Source organism: Electrona antarctica (genome assembly GCF_951216825.1).
Source record: "Electrona antarctica genome assembly, chromosome: 9".
NCBI classification, from domain to species: domain Eukaryota; kingdom Metazoa; phylum Chordata; class Actinopteri; order Myctophiformes; family Myctophidae; genus Electrona; species Electrona antarctica.
The window spans coordinates 27,624,118-27,643,821 of record NC_136790.1 but is presented as its reverse complement, the minus strand read 5'-3'; the positions used below and the strand labels follow the sequence as shown (position 1 = coordinate 27,643,821).

The window sequence follows — 19,704 nt, the reverse complement described above, 5'->3', positions numbered from 1 at the left end:
CACACACACACACACACACACACACACACACACACACACACACACACACACACACACACACACACACACACACACACACACACCAGATGTGATCTTCCACAAGGACAGTTTAATATGTTCTTTCTGGTCACCACTTGTGCTGTGTTGCGGCCGTTCCAAGCATACCAGACAATGAACGGCTCAAAAAAAAGAAGAAAAAGAAAAGAAAAAAAGAAAGGGTCAAACCCACCCCGCCGTAGTGTTCAAAGGAGGCGTCTCTTCTCCACGGGCAATCCCAAAGTTAAGACGATACATATGGCTCCTGTGTTTGCTGTGTGATAAATTCAAAAATCGCCATGCTCCTTTTCATGTTGAACACCGAAGGGGTCATTTGCAGATCGTGGAACACATGTTAGTTTGTGTTCCCCGCGGTTAACGGGGGCACATGTAAGGAGGAGCTGTAAGCAACAGTACAACATGATGTACTGATTGGAATGAGGACCCAGAGGACCCCCCTCGGTTCCTACATGACCTGTTGCCATGTGTTTTATTTAATTTCCACTGTTCCTGAGGTTACCTCTGCGCACAACAACAGCAAGAATGCACAGCGGCTTAAGTGCTGAGAATATAGTGAACCTCGTTGACTTGGGTCGAGAGATCCCTCATATCGGTCGCACACTGACAGGCGGGGAGGGGAGGCGGGTGGCGGAGGGGGTGTTCCACTCTTAAAACAAAACCAATTCTCTGTGTGCCTTGTCAAGGGGTGGGAGATGTCTGCAGATAGCAGCACAAAAGATGTGCCCTTCCTTTTCAGCAGAAAAGAGACGTTTTCGTTTCATTAACTCCAGACTAAAGCGTAATTATCTCCCTATAGACCTTAATCACCAGCAGAAGGAGAATAGAACAAAAAAGCAGTTTCTACTTCAGTCATTAAAGTTCTTTTTTATGTGTGTGTTGTTCTTCTCCCCTCTCTCTCTCTTCCTTTAGACAAACCCATCAAGTAACGTTAAAGGATTGTGAAGGCCACGCACAGCACAAACGCCCCGCTTTCAAATACGGACCGTCAGAGAGCATGAAAGCAGGCGTGCTATCTAGTTGATACTTTCTGCATGAAATACTATGCTATGGTCCTTTGCTTTGGGCCCAGCATCATCTCTGTACACTATTTATCTGTCTCCGGCCACAGAGGACAAGAGGGCAAGAGACCGTCCTCCCACTCCGAGGCAGAGGTCACTGGAGTGGCCAGTGAGAATAATCGAGCGCGCTTGAAATAAAATGAAGCTGAGCACAAACATTTCATAATAGTGTGTATTATACTATATGTATTCTGAATGAATAACATTGCTGGAAGGTCCTTGTAACGCTGCACGCCACATGACAAATTCCTCAAGGATTCCATAGAAGGATTTCCAAAGGACAAAAAAAAAGAAACTAGATTTAATTAGCTTATGAAAAAATAATTGCCATTAGAAAATCTCGATGAATGGGGTTGAGGCGTTTTGCTGGAGCACACAAAAAAAGGAAAACGTCTTATTTTTGGATGGAGAGGAGACAAAGAGTTTTCAAACAGGAACCGTCAGGCCATCAGTCGTTTTCGTGCACTGACACCGAGGTCGAGTTAATTAGACTATTGTCATTTTAATCAGGACAGCACGGCGGCCATCGCTTTCTGAAAGAGCTAGTGGACTTAAAAAGGCTGAGGGATTTGGTGTGTGTGTGTGTGTGTGTGTGTGTGTGTGTGTGTGTGTGTGTGTGTGTGTGTGTGTGTGTGTGTGTGTGCGCGTGCGTGCGAGTGCAAGTGCAAGTGCATGCATGTTTGTGCACAGTAGGTACATATATGTAAAATATGCATGTGTATGTGTGTGTGTGTGTGTGTGTATGTGCGCGCGCGCGTGCGTGCGTGCGTGCGTGCGTGCGTGCGTGCGTGCGTGCGAGGAAGGCGGTGTTATGGGTTGTGGAATATGGTCTGTCTCTCTCACATGCTTAGAACATTAATGAGCTTGAGTCACACCAAGGAAACAAAGGCGCCTGAAGGATCACCAGGGGAAACTACTCGCCTTTGCTCTGCTCATGTCTCTGTTCATTTGAAAATAATTTAAATATCAAATATTTGAAATAATTTGCCTCTCCCTGGCTATCAGATTGTGAATAGCTAGACTTTCATGCCTTCTTTATTATGCTCTTTGCTAGCATTAGCATTTAAAACATAATTAAAGTAGCCATCTTTTTCAAGGTGCTTACCATTATGGTGACGATAATGGCTTATTTTCTCCTGATTTCCATATTTTATGAATACAATGGGACGATTGTAATAACAAACCGAGGAGGTGCTAAGAATATATCAAATCTTTGCTGAATACGACTAATCTAAAGACGGGTTTAATCAAAACTGACAAAAGAACAGATTTAACCTCCTCTAGGCTCACTGGATTCACTTCATGTCAACTCTAGTAGGGAATAATTAAATAAAACAGGAACAAAAAAAAGACCTTATTTTATGACATAAAAAAAAAAACATGATTCAGCCTCATCCTGCCTCATTTCAGCTCAGCCTCTGGCCCTTAGATGAGGATTTTATTAGTCCGGAGCTCTGTCAGGGTGTTCATTTAACTCTGAGAGTGTAAATAGAGTGCACAATTGGATAAATTAACACTAAAGACTTTGCTGTGCAACATCTTTGGAACTTTTTTCCCTGGCTGCAGTTCAGCTTACTCACTGAGAGAGTGACAAAGGTCACCTGCAGACAAATGCGTTTGACCTTCACCCAAGCCGGGACACTGCTTTCAGCTCCAGGGCAGGACTGGCCAATGACATTAGCTGAGCATTCAAGCAAATAGTTGGCTATGCTACAATATGTCATATTCAACCATCTAGAGTGAAACTTCTGGGACAAAAGGAATGGAGTCAGTCTGAAAAAATGTGACTTCACATTGCCTTTCACTGTGTCTGTTTATGATTACATTAATAGTTCTCCGAGTTCATCGCTTTCAACAGCAGCCATGAATATTTCACAGGGTTTTAATATTAATCTGATCAGAAATTAACTTCTCTCAATAATTCAATACACACAAATTAATAATTCAGTAAAAGAATGTTAACTTCAACAACGCACAGTGGGGAAAATGGAAAAAGATGAATTACACTGTACTGTACCATAAAGACACTAGCAAAATCTAAAATACCAATGTCCTAGTATGAACAGCTTTAAATTGAAAATGCAGTTATATATCCATCATGACAGATAAGGAGCAGAGCAAAATGATAAAAGAAAAATCATCATGGAAGAAAAGACTTCCTACTTTATATCAGGTGATTGACACAATAACAATGATCCGTGACACAGGAACAATGACCGCAGCCACAGTGGAGACAACAGCTTGCGCTGTACCCATCCAGGTGTATACATACACAAATAAGCATGTAGGACCCTCACAAACACCCTGCGTGTGCTGTTAAAAGCTCTGCCCTGCCCAAGTTCCTCCATTAGAGATTTCCCAGGGATTAGATGGTGAAATGGAGGTCTAATCTTTACTTGACAGGGAAGCCAGTCTCTGGCTCCCTGGTCAAGCACAAACCCACCTCCATGGGCTACAGCGGCATTAGTACAGCTCACTTAGGATCTGCCACACACACCTCCGACTTGTTTAAAACCACATTTAGGATGCCTATTGTGAGCCCTGTGTGAGCTCTCTATTCAATTATCATGCAAAAAAAAGAACAGAAAAAAGATGGTTTAGTGTATTTTTTGGGTGAGCAATGTTCAGAGGCGCAGCGCTGGAGATAAGACCGACTGCACTAATTATGTGCTATACTGGGTCACAGGCACACCTGCACAAGAGTACATCACGCTGGCTATTTCCTTTTCTAATTTCTTCTGCTTTTTTTTTTTTTGCTTTTTTTCTTTTAAGTGTCTAGGCAGTACCTGATTAGAAATATAACCAATTTCCATGTGCAGTTTAATGACAGATGGAAAGAGATATTTCATGGAGATGTATAGTCCAGAGCGATAAACTATTAATCACTGCCGGACAACGACACTGGCTAAATTTAAACACAAAGTGAAAAAGTGTCGTATACGGCCCCCTTTTTCCCCTAAATTATTCATTACTTGGAGCGAGGGAGGGGGGTGTTATTATGTAGCATATAGAATTAAAAACCGCTGATTCCTCTTAATTACACCGCCCATTGGTAGTGGCTACAGATGTCACCGCTCAGACGGGCAATCCTTCACTATGTTAAACCCTGTCAGACAGTGGCAGGATCCTTCTCCCAACACCTCTCTCTCTCTGTCTCTCTCTCCCCCCTCCCTCTTCGTCTGTGCTCTTCATGTCTGACCTACAGTCTCATTCCCACGATGAAGGAGAGAGCCAGGACGAAAGCCTGTACGTTTGGTGCGTAGAGTGTGTTCCTGAAAGGGAGTGAGTGGAATATTCTCCCAAATGTGCCGACCGTGGTGATACAATAGCTGTTATTATGTGGGAACCTGTAAAGAAAAGTTCACGTGAGGCTTGGCTGGGAAAAAAATAAATGTTGTGTAATATAAAAGCTGTGTAATTCAGTTAACTATTCGGAGGAACAACATAATTTCAAAAATACTAGTTCCTTTGTATGAACTTGGGAAATGTTCTGTGTTTCTACATTGAGCCTTTTTGGCGAGGTCACATGCATTGAAAAATGCTGAAGAAACTTTTCTTTTAATTGGGAGAAAGACAAAAGCCCTCTTAAATCCAACTTCTTTTTCACAGCACATACAGTAATGACAGCACATGAAATATCTGTGCACTTCTGGCTAGACGGAACTAACATACAAAGTTCATACAGTTTTCAGAACAAATGAGTGTTTCCATTTGCCTACAACTGGCATACAAAAGCTTTGTTTGCATGCCCCCATCTGCTGCACTCACACCGTTTCTCGCTATCTCTCTCCCTCTCTCTTCCCTTCCTCTCTCGCTCACAGCAGCAAACAGGGTTGTATGCAAATACTAAGAGCCATAATGCATTATATTGTTTGGTGTTAACATTTGAATATTGAAATGACATGTTTTAGATCTAGATATTCCCATTTCAATTTCCATACACTGTACTGAACCAACGCTGACGATTTAGTTTGCCCGCCAGATAACGGGGGTGAGTACATAACACGCGCATCCTTTTTCAAACAAAGAAAATTAGACATGCTATTATCATTTTCCAGATTACATTCTTCTCGTACATATCCCTGTTAGAAATGCAAGTTAGCAATGTTTCATAACAACCGCTGTCTACTGTATGTGGCCCGTGTCACAGGCACAGGGGTGGATGTGTGCAAGGCAAACTTCTGAGTGCCAACTTAACTCAGAATGTGTTCAAATGGACCATTCGGTTCCATTTGCACACACTGAGGATTTTACAGTGTGGATCACCCACGTCTATGCCACTTAAACAAATTGCCAATGCTGATAATGCCGTATTTACATAGCAGTGTTTTGCTGGGTGTGATTACGATCAGTAAGACCCCCCCTGTCTCTCTCACACACACACACACGCACACGCACACGCACACACACACACACACACACAGTACACAAGTAATGGAAAGTTGGGCTATAACTTAGTGCAGGTTCAGCCAGGCCCAGTAAAATGGCTCAATTACACCCGTGGATATATGCACTCATGTGGTTGTCGGAGTGGTAAACAGATGCCGGGTGACAGTCGAACAGCGCGTGATCAGTCAAGCAGCTGTCGCAGCACCTTCATCCATTCACTCGTTCAGATGATGGATTCCCATTTCCCCCCTCTGCCGGATTCACATGGGCCCACACTCTTTGCTTCTGGGGCTGTGTGGCTGATGGTCAGATTAAACTGCAGAGGCTATCATTAACATACTCCCTCGCTACAGCCGACGTGTACGGCACTGTTACTGCTGCTGTCAAGCAGAACAATCGCTTTGCATCAAGTGGCTGTCTATATGTGTGTGAGCAGCATGTCTTTGGTCCCCGTTTCTCTCCGTGCTCTTTGTGGTGGGGGCGACGTATTGAAAATGACACTGAACATTACCCACTTCTTTCCAGGGACTGAAAGAAAAAAGGAAAATCACACAGGGCTGATTTGATCTTTCTGAATGATGCCATATGATGTTATTGTGTCTCATCACCCCTGCGCATCTGTTCCTACACACACACAGCGTATTTGAGCGGACGTTCCCTTGGGCTGTTGTCTCACTGCGAGACTCTACCTCTCATATGGTTGATATAAGGCTCTTTGAATGCAACATGGTGCATGTGATCTGAAGTGGCGGCGTGGACTCCAGATGACAGAGTGACTGCGACTGTAAGAGAGAGAGAGCAACTTGCATTCACAGGCCTGTCCTCTCCCCGACAGGACGCTGGGAGCGGTGGAGGGGCTCGTCTTGTCTCTTCCCCCCCCAACACCCTTCCCCCCTTCTCCGTCTCTCTCCCCCTCTCTTCATGGGAGTCATGTCTGATGGCGTGTGGGGCTGTTTTGATTTCCGTGCCGTGTGACACATCTGTTGCTTGTCACATACTGTCACTGTCTGTGAGCCAAGCGGCAGCATTCCCTCCCTCTCCCTCTCTCTGTGTTTACAAACAGGAGACCTGCGCCACAAACAGGCCGGAACATGAGGAGGTCAGAGGGCCTGACGGGGAACAACGTGTACCTGTGTGGCCTAGTGTCAACCCCCCAGTGAGTGAGAAGCCATCAATCCTCAAGGCTGAACAGTGTAGCAGTGGAGAGTGGTAGTGAATAGCATCTACAGAATGCATTATCTACCAAGGCAGATACAGTAGGTAGGTAAGCTAGTAAGCAGGTAGGTAGGTAGGTAGGTAGGTAGGTATTGTAGGTAAGCAGGTAGGTAGGTACTGTACTGTAGGTAGGTAGGTATTGTAGGTAAGCAGGTAGATAGGTATTGTAGGAGGTATTGTAGGTAAGCAAGTAGGTAGGTACTGTAGGTAGGTAGGTATTGTAGGTAAGCAAGTAGGTAGGTATTGTAGGAGGTATTGTAGGTAAGCAAGTAGGTAGGTACTGTAGGTAGGTAGGTATTGTAGGTAAGCAGGTAGATAGGTATTGTAGGTAAGCAAGTAGGTAGGTACTGTAGGTAGGTAGGTATTGTAGGTAAGCAAAGGTAGGTATTGTAGGTAGGTAGGTAGATATTTAGGTATTTAGGTAGGTACTGTAGGTAGGTAGGTATTGTAGGTAAGCAGGCAGGTAGGTACTGTAGGTAGGTAGGTATTGTAGGTAAGCAGGAAGGTAGGTACTGTAGGTAGGTAGGTACTGTAGGTAGGTAGGTAGGTAGGTATTGTAGGTAAGCAGGTAGGTAGGTACTGTAGGCAGGTAGGTAGGTAGGTACTGTAGGTAGGTAGGTATTTAGGTAGGTACTGTAGGTAGGTAGGTAGGTATTGTAGGTATTTAGGTAGGTACTGTAGGTAGGTAGGTAGGTATTGTAGGTATTTAGGTAGATACTGTAGGTAGGTAGGTATTGTAGGTAAGCAGGTAGGTAGGTACTGTAGGTAGGTAGGTATTGTAGGAGGTATTGTAGGTAAGCAGGTAGGTAGGTACTGTAGGTAGGTAGGTATTGTAGGTAGGTAGGTATTTAGGTAAGCAGGTAGGTAGGTACTGTAGGTAGGTAGGTATTGTAGGAGGTATTGTAGGTAAGCAGGTAGGTAGGTACTGTAGGTAGGTAGGTATTGTAGGTAAGCAGGTAGGTACTGTAGGTAGGTAGGTATTTAGGTAAGCAGGTAGGTACTGTAGGTAGGTAGGTATTTAGGTAAGCAGGTAGGTACTGTAGGTAGGTAGGTATTTAGGTAAGCAGGTAGGTACTGTAGGTAGGTAGGTATTTAGGTAAGCAGGTAGGTATTGTAGGTAGGTATTTATGTAAGCAGGTAGGTACTGTAGGTAGGTAGGTATTTAGGTAAGCAGGTAGGTACTGTAGGTAGGTATTTAGGTAAGCAGGTAGGTACTGTAGGTAGGTAGGTATTTAGGTAAGCAGGTAGGTACTGTAGGTAGGTAGGTATTTAGGTAAGCAGGTAGGTACTGTAGGTAGGTATTTAGGTAAGCAGGTAGGTACTGTAGGTAGGTATTTAGGTAAGCAGGTAGGTATTGTAGGTAGGTATTTATGTAAGCAGGTAGGTACTGTAGGTAGGTAGGTATTTAGGTAAGCAGGTAGGTACTGTAGGTAGGTAGGTATTTATGTAAGCAGGTAGGTACTGTAGGTAGGTAGGTATTGTAGGTAAGCAGGTAGGTATTGTAGGTAGGTAGGTATTTAGGTAAGCAGGTAGGTACTGTAGGTAGGTAGGTATTTAGGTAAGCAGGTAGGTATTGTAGGTAGGTATGTATTTAGGTAAGCAGGTAGGTATTGTAGGTAGGTAGGTATTTAGGTAAGCAGGTAGGCATTGTAGGTAGGTAGGTAGGTATTTAGGTAGGTACTGTAGGTAGGTAGGTAGGTATTTAGGTAGGTACTGTAGGTATTTAGGTAAGCAGGTAGGTACTGTAGGTAGGTACTGTAGGTAAGCAGGTAGGTAGGTACTGTAGGTAGGTATTTAGGTAAGCAGGTAGGTACTGTAGGTAGGTAGGTATTGTAGGTAAGCAGGTAGGTATTGTAGGTAGGTAGGTATTTAGGTAAGCAGGTAGGTAGGTACTGTAGGTAGGTAGGTATTGTAGGAGGTATTGTAGGTAAGCAGGTAGGTAGGTACTGTAGGTAGGTAGGTATTGTAGGTAGGTAGGTATTTAGGTAAGCAGGTAGGTAGGTACTGTAGGTAGGTAGGTATTGTAGGAGGTATTGTAGGGCTGAGCTCACACCTTTCATGCAATTCTCTGTGCTCGTTGGGTGGACGACTGCGCCCCTCCCCCTCACACAACACAATGTTGGGTCAAACCATGTGACCTCCATTGGAAATGCATTGGGCCGCTGGGCGGCCATGACACAACACCCAACGAGCACAGAGAATTGCATGAAAGGTGTGAGCTCAGCCTTAGGCTGAGCTCACACCTTTCATGCAATTCTCTGTGCTCGTTGGGTGTTGTGTCATGGCCGCCCAGCGGCCCAATGCATTTCCAATGGAGGTCACATGGTTTGACCCAACATTGTGTTGTGTGAGGGGGAGGGGTGCATTCGCTGCGCCCCTCCCCCTCACACAACACAATGTTGGGTCAAACCATGTGACCTCCATTGGAAATGCATTGGGCCGCTGGGCGGCCATGACACAACACCCAACGAGCACAGAGAATTGCATGAAAGGTGTGAGCTCAGCCTTAGTAAGCAGGTAGGTAGGTACTGTAGGTAGGTAGGTATTTAGGTAAGCAGGTAGGTATTGTAGGTAGGTAGGTATTTAGGTAAGCAGGTAGGCATTGTAGGTAGGTAGGTAGGTATTTAGGTAGGTACTGTAGGTATTTAGGTAAGCAGGTAGGTATTGTAGGTAGGTAGGTATTTAGGTAAGCAGGTAGGTATTGTAGGTAGGTAGGTATTTAGGTAAGCAGGTAGGCATTGTAGGTATTTAGGTAAGCAGGTAGGTACTGTAGGTATTTAGGTAAGCAGGTAGGTACTGTAGGTATTTAGGTAAGCAGGTAGGTACTGTAGGTAAGCAGGTAGGTAGGTACTGTAGGTAAGCATGTAGGTAGGTACTGTAGGTAAGCAGGTAGGTACTGTAGGTAGGTATTTAGGTAAGCAGGTAGGTACTGTAGGTAGGTAGGTATTTAGGTAAGCAGGTAGGTATTGTAGGTAGGTAGGTATTGTAGGTAAGCAGGTAGGTATTGTAGGTAGGTAGGTATTGTAGGTAAGCAGGTAGGTATTGTAGGTAGGTAGGTATTGTAGGTAAGCAGGTAGGTACTGTAGGTAGGTAGGTATTTAGGTAAGCAGGTAGGTATTGTAGGTAGGTAGGTATTGTAGGTAAGCAGGTAGGTATTGTAGGTAGGTAGGTATTTAGGTAAGCAGGTAGGTATTGTAGGTAGGTAGGTATTGTAGGTAAGCAGGTAGGTATTGTAGGTAGGTAGGTATTTAGGTAAGCAGGTATGTACTGTAGGTAGGTAGGTATTTAGGTAAGCAGGTAGGTATTGTAGGTAGGTAGGTATTTAGGTAAGCAGGTAGGTACTGTAGGTAGGTACTGTAGGTAGGTACTGTATATATTATATATTATTTATATATTATTCATATTTTTGAGGGCCCACATTTTGTGCCAACACAAACATTAAATGCCATAGACAATGAATGGACAATTTTGAGTGTTTGTGTAACACAATAATTGCATAACACAAACATTGCTGACGAAGGTGAGGACGCAAATTGTGATTGGCCGGAATGAGATGATGTATGATGTGCCCCTCACTTCACACGGGTGTGATTTTTGAGGGGCGCTAGCCACTCCTATATACATCTTTTGTCCCCACACGTCTCAATATTTACCATTGACAATGAAAGGAGAAATTAGGTCATATGTGCCTGAAATATGACGTACATTTGTGGCAACACAAACATTAAATACCATTGACAATGAAGGGAAACTTACGTCATATGTAGACGAGCAAATCGGCTAACCAATCACATAAATTCAGTAGTTCATGAGATGATGTATGATGATGTATAATGATAAGAGCGCCCCTCACTTCACACAGGTGTGATTTTTATATTATATACAATATCAACAAATCAACATAAAAGACTGAATCGATTTGTCTTTATATCAGTGTCATACTTTGCCGCAAAAACTAAATTGCCATCTACAACCTCACATTGTGAAGCGTTGAGAGCTTGTACTATTTCGCTATTTTTGGAAATTGATTATTCAATCATATCTATTAGTAGTTAGTTAGTAGTAAATTGACTCTATGTGAGCCAACCCAGGGCAAAGCCAGGAGGGGAAAGAAGCGTACCACCTATGTAGACGTACTGCAGCGCGACAGCTTAGCTAACAGGAATCCAGGAATCCCGGGTTGGTGCTAGTAACTAATATCTATATGTTTTGATAATTGATCAAATCAATTAGTTTCATTATTGTTAGACCACTAATCATCACAAATCAAATTTGCCGTTGATACACATTACTGTATACTCAACATTGCATTCCTCACAGTGTGGTTTTTATGGGACTTTTGAAGTACCCTGGAGAATATTATTTCTTAAACCTTACTGTCAAAATACAGGATACATTGTCAGCTCAAATACCATATACATAATGAGTGACCATAATGCCATATATAATACCATATATAATACCATATACATAATGAGTGACCATGGCTAACTGCGTCCATCCAATCCACCCATCTATGAAGTACAGGCGCCAAATCAGCAAAAATCTAATTACACAGTTTCTCGTGGACAACTATGTGAGGGCTCGCTAGCACTAAAGAGCCCAGAGAAGTATGTATTAATGGTGTGATTACAGAAGCTGGTGAGATGGATTTATGTTAAAAACTGCCTCATGCCCTTGTCTATCCAATCAATGTTCAAAAGTTCTCTGAATTACATGGATAATTTAGATGAAAAGTGCCCATGAATTGAGGTGGAGAAGTTCCATCAGTGGGAATCTTTTCTTTTACTTTCATTTTCCTGTTCTCTTTACCCATTCTTAAAAAAAAATTGAAATACAAGTGACATATTCTGATCTAAAATGCAAAGAAGAAACTAATTGGACAATGAGACGAATCAGGATTTTATCTACTGTATGTGAATAGTATCAATCCCGACATGGTTATGTTATGTAAATAGAATCCCTCTTCAGAAGGTGGGGAAAAAGTACTTTTTAGCGCCCTCATTCACGTAGTCAAATAACACAATAGTCAAAGTTTCCGTGTACTATCAAGCCTTTTGTACAAACGCTCAGTGACGTTTTACATTGGGCGGGCGTCCTTTAGCTACATAAAGATAACACAATGGCACAGTCAGTCATTTAAATTTAGCTGGATGGTTTCAAAAGCACAATCCATCACTGTGACTGCCGTTTTTTACCAGGCCCTGATATAACACAACACAAAACACCACAGCCTACAGTGCAAAGGGAAGGGAACACACTGTTACAGGGCTCGTACACATTCAAAGTGGGATCATTTGTTTTGTTTAAACACCTGCATCCAAGTATCAGTCAGGCCTTCATTAGCCACGAGACCCGTCACCCACCCCCATCCCCCCCAACTCCCCACCCACAGAACCCCCAATCCACCCCTCGTCTCCCTCAATGCACAACCCCCCCCCCCCCCCCCCTCTTCTCTTCTCTGAGATTTGCCCAGTGAATTCCTCTGGAAATATCACAGGTTGTTATCATTCCAGGGAGACTTCTACATGGCTGAACTGTGAAGCTTTAATTAGGGACACTATTTGATCATTCGGCAGCTGGGTCTTATTAAAAGAAAAAGAAGAAAAAAAGGGGGGTCTAGTCACCCATGTTCTCAAATGAAAAAGAGCAGAGATGGATGAGATTCTCCAAAAACAGAGGCAGAATGAACATAGCCATGTATACTGTTGTGCACATGATCATGTGCCTGAGGAGTGAGGAGCATGTAGGCCCTGCTCGCTCTTTGTAAAGTTGCTCTTACATAAGAGTGTCAGCTAAATGACAAAAATGTGTTATCACCACACATGCATGACAAATCTACTCTTCAGCACTGCAGTGCAAACTGCAAAGGTCTGCGCTCGACCACAACATAACAACATGGTCACAGAATACAACCTGCAATATATACCTTAAAAGAAAGGGGGGAAAGGAGCCCAAAAATTAACCAATGAGTAGACCGTAAACTACATCTTGCCAAGGTCGAAAGGGACTGTGAAACAAACACTAGGTTTAAGGTGAAGCTTTACCCGCGTGAAGGTCAGCCATGTTTTGTGTTTATACTACACTCCTGGCTTTGAAATTGTTTTGCTGTGTGGAACCTGCCCAGGGTCATTGTTTGTTTTTGACGTGTTTATACACCACACACGGAGTAATGACTTCTAGGATAGTCCGGGAGGGAGTGTGGGGAGGTTGCCGACATGAACCGCCATGCCGACCTGTGATTCTCTTTTCAGTCTCAGCTAGAACACGGGGTCTCCTTGCTGCCCGGTGCTACAGTGAGAAGGCCCGGGTCTCGTATTAACCGTGCATTGTCACACTGTCAACATTTTGGCATTTATTCAAAGTGATGTAAATACAGAACCGCATCAGGAACTGCTGAGGTGAGCCATTCCGGAAAAGGCGCCGGTTACTATGCAAAACCTGGCATTTATCATTTTGCAACATTCACATTTACATGCGTTTAAAGACTCCTTTGATAATAAAAGAATCATACAATGCCCTTTTGTATGAGAAGGGATGCAGGAATTCGTTTTTCAAAAAAGAAAAACAGTTGAGTTCTCTAGAAGTGTGTCAACAAAGGGTTTGCGTGTGTCTGTGAGCTCATGGTCTATAGCAGTGCTTCTCAAAGTGTAGCCTGGTAAACCATCCTGTACATTCACATTATCATGTGTCTTCTACAGACCGGTCTGACCCCAAGCGCTGGGTGGGCGTTTTGCGGAAACGGAAAAGTGGAAGTCTGTGGAAGACGTCAATCACCATCTGTCAATCACAGGGCTCTGATTACGCAGACGCTGATTGGCTCTTCCACTTTTTGATTTCTGAATAACACCCACACCCTCTGCAGAACATATACAGTATGATAATGTGAATTCACGTGACCTGGAAGGTTTACCAGGCTAGGGTCCGGGGACCCTCTGGGTTCCTTGAGGGGGTTCCAAATGAACTCTTTAGAGGTCTGTAACTCTGAGAATGTACAAATGGAACTAAATGGACCTTAAACGGTTAGTCTGGCTGGGATTAGGATTGACTGGTTTCTGATTAGACCACGTAATAATAAATCTCATGATAATCTACACCTTAAATCAGTCTCATGATAATCTACACCTTAAATCAGTCTCATGATAATCTACACCTTAAATCAGTTTATATCAATCCCAGGTGCGTTATTTATTTCCACGGCGCTGTAGCTGAACTAGGTATGGGAATTGGGAACCGCTTGTTTTCCTTACCAACCCTGGCCGTGCGGGCTTCTTATTTAATTTTTTAGGTTTTAAAAAGGTCTTTAAAGTCCTTAAATTATTACTTCACGTTCACTGTCATCTGAACTGTCACCCCACCACCAAAAATCATATGGGGTCCCTGACCCACAGGTTGAGAAGCACTGCTCTGAGTGAACTATAGTGTACACTAGTCTCTGTAGTAATGTGCCAGTGAGTGAACTATAGTGTACACTAGTCTCTGTAGTAATGTGCCAGTGAGTGAACTATAGTGTACACTAGTCTCTGTAGTAATGTGCCAGTGAGTGAACTATAGTGTACACTAGTCTCTGTAGTAATGTGCCAGTGAGTGAACTATAGTGTTCACTAGTCTCTGTAGTAATGTGCCAGTGAGTGAACTATAGTGTACACTAGTCTCTGTAGTAATGTGCCAGTGAGTGAACTATAGTGTACACTAGTCTCTGTAGTAATGCGCCAGTGAGTGAACTATAGTGTACACTAGTCTCTGTAGTAATGTGCCAGTGAGTGAACTATAGTGTACACTAGTCTCTGTAGTAATGTGCCAGTGAGTGAACTATAGTGTACACTAGTCTCTGTAGTAATGTGCCAGTGAGTGAACTATAGTGTACACTAGTCTCTGTAGTAATGTGCCAGTGAGTGAACTATAGTGTTCACTAGTCTCTGTAGTAATGTGCCAGTGAGTGAACTATAGTGTACACTAGTCTCTGTAGTAATGTGCCAGTGAGTGAACTATAGTGTTCACTAGTCTCTGTAGTAATGTGCCAGTGAGTGAACTATAGTGTATACTAGTCTCTGTAGTAATGTGCCAGTGAGTGAACTATAGTGTACACTAGTCTCTGTAGTAATGTGCCAGTGAGTGAACTATAGTGTACACTAGTCTCTGTAGTAATGTGCCAGTGAGTGAACTATAGTGTACACTAGTCTCTGTAGTAATGTGCCAGTGAGTGAACTATAGTGTACACTAGTCTCTGTAGTAATGTGCCAGTGAGTGAACTAGTGTTCACTAGTCTCTGTAGTAATGTGCCAGTGAGTGAACTATAGTGTACACTAGTCTCTGTAGTAATGTGCCAGTGAGTGAACTATAGTGTACACTAGTCTCTGTAGTAATGTGCCAATGAGTGAACTAGCTTGTTGCTGCTGTCACTGATATGGGAAGTTGCCACTAGTCACTTACTTTGATCTGTGGCTCCACAGGATGTCACCACTGGAGTCTCCTGGCTGTAGAGGCCCACCACTGATACAGAGAGAGAGAGAGAGAGAGAGAGAGAGAGAGAGAGAGAGAGAGAGAGAGAGAGAGAGAGAGAGAGAGAGAGAGATGGAAGACAAACAAGAGTTGGTTAAGAGTGAAACGGTGGCGATTCTTTGAAAGACTAATAGAAAGCTTAAATGTTTACGCTTTTCCACCACCACCCGTTATTGTGAAAGAGCAACAGCAAAGTCGTTTAGATTTTACCCACAGTGTGTGTGTGTGTGTGTGTGTGTGTGTGTGTGTCTGTCTCTCTCTGTGTGTGTGTGTGTGTGTGTGTGTGTGTGTGTGTGTGTGTGTGTGTGTGTGTGTGTGTGTGTGTGTGTGTGTGTCTCTGAGGAGAAAGTGTGAACAGAAAGGAGGGTGGAAGGTCACTTTCAAACTCTTCTTCATTAAAGCAACATTAACTAGGTTCCAGAGAGCGTACGCAGCCCCCCAACCTCCTACGTTTTAAATATCTTCAGATACATATTTAGCATCTCTAACGAGAATTCCCATGATTAAACAAATAATGACACATTCAGAAAACTGTAATTGAGTTCAAATTGATTTGAGCATTGCTCTAATTGCATTTAAACACTCTTCCTCCTTAACCCTTAGATCAAGCGTTTCTTAATTACTGGCCTCTGAAGACAAATCCCACGGGTGTTGATGGAAAAATAAAAAATAGTGCAAGTTTTACGGCACGCTGTTAAAATGACCTATAAACTTGGTTCTATAAATTAAACACCCAACAGAGCAAGCAGCCATCTCAAACAGCTTCTTCACTCAGCAGTATTGAACTGCCTCACTGTCTAAAATGACCACTGCTGCAACACAGTACCAACTGGACCTCCACTGGCCGAGGCCCGTCTCTCAGCCCCCTCTTACCCCATGCCCCTCGGCTACACCTCCTTCCCTCACTTTTTTTTGCGGAGGGAAGAAACGGCAAAATGTGTTTCCTGTAAGGGAGGCGAGGTGGAAAAAAGTCCATCCTGCCCCTGGAATCACGGCTGCTCCAAGCAGAGCCCGCCGCCACTGGCCCCCTTTTTTTCCTTTTCTGCAGAGGCAGCAAAAGTTCCCCGAGTGGGAGAGCGTCTGCCAACTCAAACAGGGCTCGCTCTCTCCCCCTTTGTGGGCCGCCAGACGCCCGTGTGGGCCTGTGTCGGGGCTTCCTGAGGGCTCGCTGCAGCTGGAGCGCTCTGAATAAAGGTAACGGCAATGTCAGAGCTACTGTAAACTTGCCGGGCTGATCCTGTCAGCAGGACGTTCCCAATCAAAGCAGAAACAAACCCCACCTAAAAACACCACGCATTGTTTTTTTTCCCACTGGCCCCACCAGGGCCCAAACTTCCCACGAATCACAAAGGGAGACACACAGGCGAGAGGGCAACCGCTGTGCCCTGACCCTGCCAAACAAAATGCCAAGAGAGCAGGAGTGACATTCAGCTCCACTGGGTTTAAAAATAAGCACAATTTGAAAATGATTAGTCTTATTTTATTGTTGAGCGCCTTGACACAGGAGAGGAAACCAGAACAATCATGCCGCCTGACTTTTTCTTTTCTTTTTTCTTTGCTGAATTTAGAAACACTAATTAGCTTTGCTCTCGTAAAGCCAACCTGAAAACGACCAATTAGAACAGTGAAAATGAGGCGTGTGTGCAGAGGAAACAAGAGCTTGTCATTCCCTCTCAGTTTCAGTCCCTCATGTACAACTTAAAACTGTCACGACATTCACTCTCTCTCTCTCTCTCTCTCTCTCTCTCTCTATCTCTCTCTCTCTCTACACAACGGAAGTGATGTTACTAATAAACCTTCAGTCTCGTACAGTACAGTACACACTCAGAGCACTTAACAGGCCTTTTCGTTATTCAATTTCTCACTTAATTGCTAGCAAAGTATGACCGATCTGCAGTAAGGCCACATCAAACCCTCACCCCCCCCAGTCTGAACAGCCTTTGGCGTGCAGATGCCTTAAACTACCCGGCTGGTGAGAGAATACAACCCACCAGGCCGACCACAGCACCAGCTGGCATCGGCCATAGCCTGGCCAGGGCCAAACAGTTATTCCTCCCATCACAGGTGCCTGACTTTTATCAATTTCCTCTTTCAAGGGTATTGAAACAAGCACTTCTTCCGCGTTAACCACCCCATATATACCAACAACAAGAGGTCTTTGTGCACATTCTGGTACTTATCGTTCACATGTACATGTGTTCACCTGCCGAGTGTCGTGCTTTAGCGTTACCGCTAAAATATTTATGATAAAACTTGTTGGAAATTGTCTGCAGGAATTCCACTGCTATTCCCCGAGCAAACCGTGGCGAGCGTTTCATCACTGTCGGCCTGAAGACGGATGAGCTGTCAGTGCCTTCCCCCCTGTCCAGGCTCCAGCTCCTGGGCTTGGAAGTGGCTAAAAAAGGGGCCAGGGCTACGCTTTCCATGCCCACACCTTTTTACCAGGAGTAATTCTCAGATGCCAGGTCGCTGCCAACGTCCTTGCAGCCGATGGCAGAGAGGCCAGTAAGTTCACATTAACTGCAGAGTGTAACATCTGCTCATGAATGAGAGCACTGCCCACTAACTCAGCGAGTTGAGGCCCGCTGATGAAAAATTCAACGCTCTCCTCGCTGGCACGCTTGTTTTGCGCTATTCTCTTGAGTCCGCCGGAATTATATTAAGAGAATTTCAGTGCGGCCTGGTGTATCTGAGAGAACAGCTGGTGCTGAAAGGGGATCGACTGCTCGGCGAGAGCTCGGGGACTTCGCACGGGATCAGCCTTCCCCTACACACACCATTTGTCCTTGAAGGCGGGTGAAAAAAAACTGTGTTAAGCATCCAGGTAATAATAAGAAAGCAGAGTCTACATTTAGCTGATTACACCCGCAAAGGCGAACCGAGCATAACCAATGAGGGCATGAATCGATATGGAGGGGAATAAGTCGACAGAGAGGCATTTGTGACAATAAGTAGCTCCCTCTGGAGACTCACTCAGATCATCCCTCCTTTGTTTGGCTTGTATAGCTCATTAGATTGCTAACTAGCAGGGATCCCCCAACAACACAATATGGATGCAGTCCCATCACAAACCAAAGCAGACTGTTAACCACATGCCTACTCGGGACATGTCATAACAAGTGAACATCTAGAGAAAATAGCAGATCTACAAGCTCAAAACAAGAAATCACAACATGTGAACTTGTAGATCGGCTATTTTCAACAAAGAGATATGATGCAGAGGGGAAAAAAGGAGGAGTCCAAGAAGTACCGGACCCTGGGGGACCTTGGTCAACAACATATATAGGGTTTAAGTGTAGTACCGGACCCTGGGGGACCTTGGTCAACAAAATATATAGGGTTTAAGTGCTTAATAAAAGTGTGACTACTACAAAGATACTAGAAGGAATGACAGGTAAATCCTACATTTCCTTACTTTGATCACTGGAAGTGGAAATACAGCCGGATAGGCAGGATTATTTATGGAACATCATATCAAAGATTCATGACATGACAGTAATACAGGGAGGGGAATCTCACTGCAAAGTAATCTCAATGACAACGGTGACAACTGAATAAGCAAGGTCTCAGATGGTGAAATACTGTATGTTTCTCAAAATTCTAAGGAAGTGATCACTCCCACCAAAAACTAAGAATAAATTATTACCTAACTCTCTGTAATTTCACTTCTGTCTTTCAGCAAAAATAACAACACATTTCTTCATAACTCTGTGCCTGTATACTGGTGAGATTCCTTGTTTGGCTATTGTGACTTTTCAGAATTTCTCACACAAGTAAAAGCAAGGCCACAGATGTATCGTGTACTAAAATAAGCTACATTCTCTTGAACAAATTGTTACCGTCTGGGGAAAATACACTTTGTTATACAGCATACCCACAAAGGGAAACTTAGCAGTTAATGCTCTTTCTTGTCCTTGCCACAAAATGTAATGCAGAATATGGAAATACAGCATAACAGAGGAAGGATCTGTCTGATGCGAAAAGCGAGTGGATGGCGGGAGAGAAGCTCATTTAGCCGGTGACAAATTGGAGCACTTTGTCTTCCTGACAAGATCCCTCCTTCATCAAATGTCCAACTTCACATGGAGATAGGAAATCACACATTACCACACTGACAAACAATTACAAGCGTGTCATTAGCAGCAACCCTGGGCCTGAAACCATTAAAATAACACAATGCTACACACAGCACAAACCCTCAGAAAGAACGAACAAAAGAAACACAGGAAGTAGATGAACAGACACTGCTGAATCAATCTTAAGACAAACAGCCTAATCAATTGTCTACAATTTGCGCACAATTTGAATGTCGAAAGTGAGTGCACAGTTTTTTCAAATCAATCGCGAAGAAAATCTCAAAACCATCAAAACATCCATTAACTTATATATGGGAGCTGAGAATCACATTTAGGCCAAAAGGCAGAGAACCCAATTGCTTGCATTATATTAAAAGTCAACACTTTAGGGGAGTTTTCCTATTAAA

The 19,704-nt window shown here is 43.7% G+C and overlaps 1 long non-coding RNA gene across 1 annotated transcript in view; it reads right to left on the bottom strand.

Annotated features, from left to right (window-relative positions):
• Positions 1-19,704, bottom strand: part of LOC306929386 — a 51,822-nt gene that overhangs the window by 13,449 nt on the left and 18,669 nt on the right. Inside the window, exon 2 of the long non-coding RNA XR_013790778.1 lies at positions 15,153-15,212. This is a non-coding gene — a long non-coding RNA (uncharacterized lncRNA). The remainder of the gene's footprint in view (positions 1-15,152; positions 15,213-19,704) is intronic.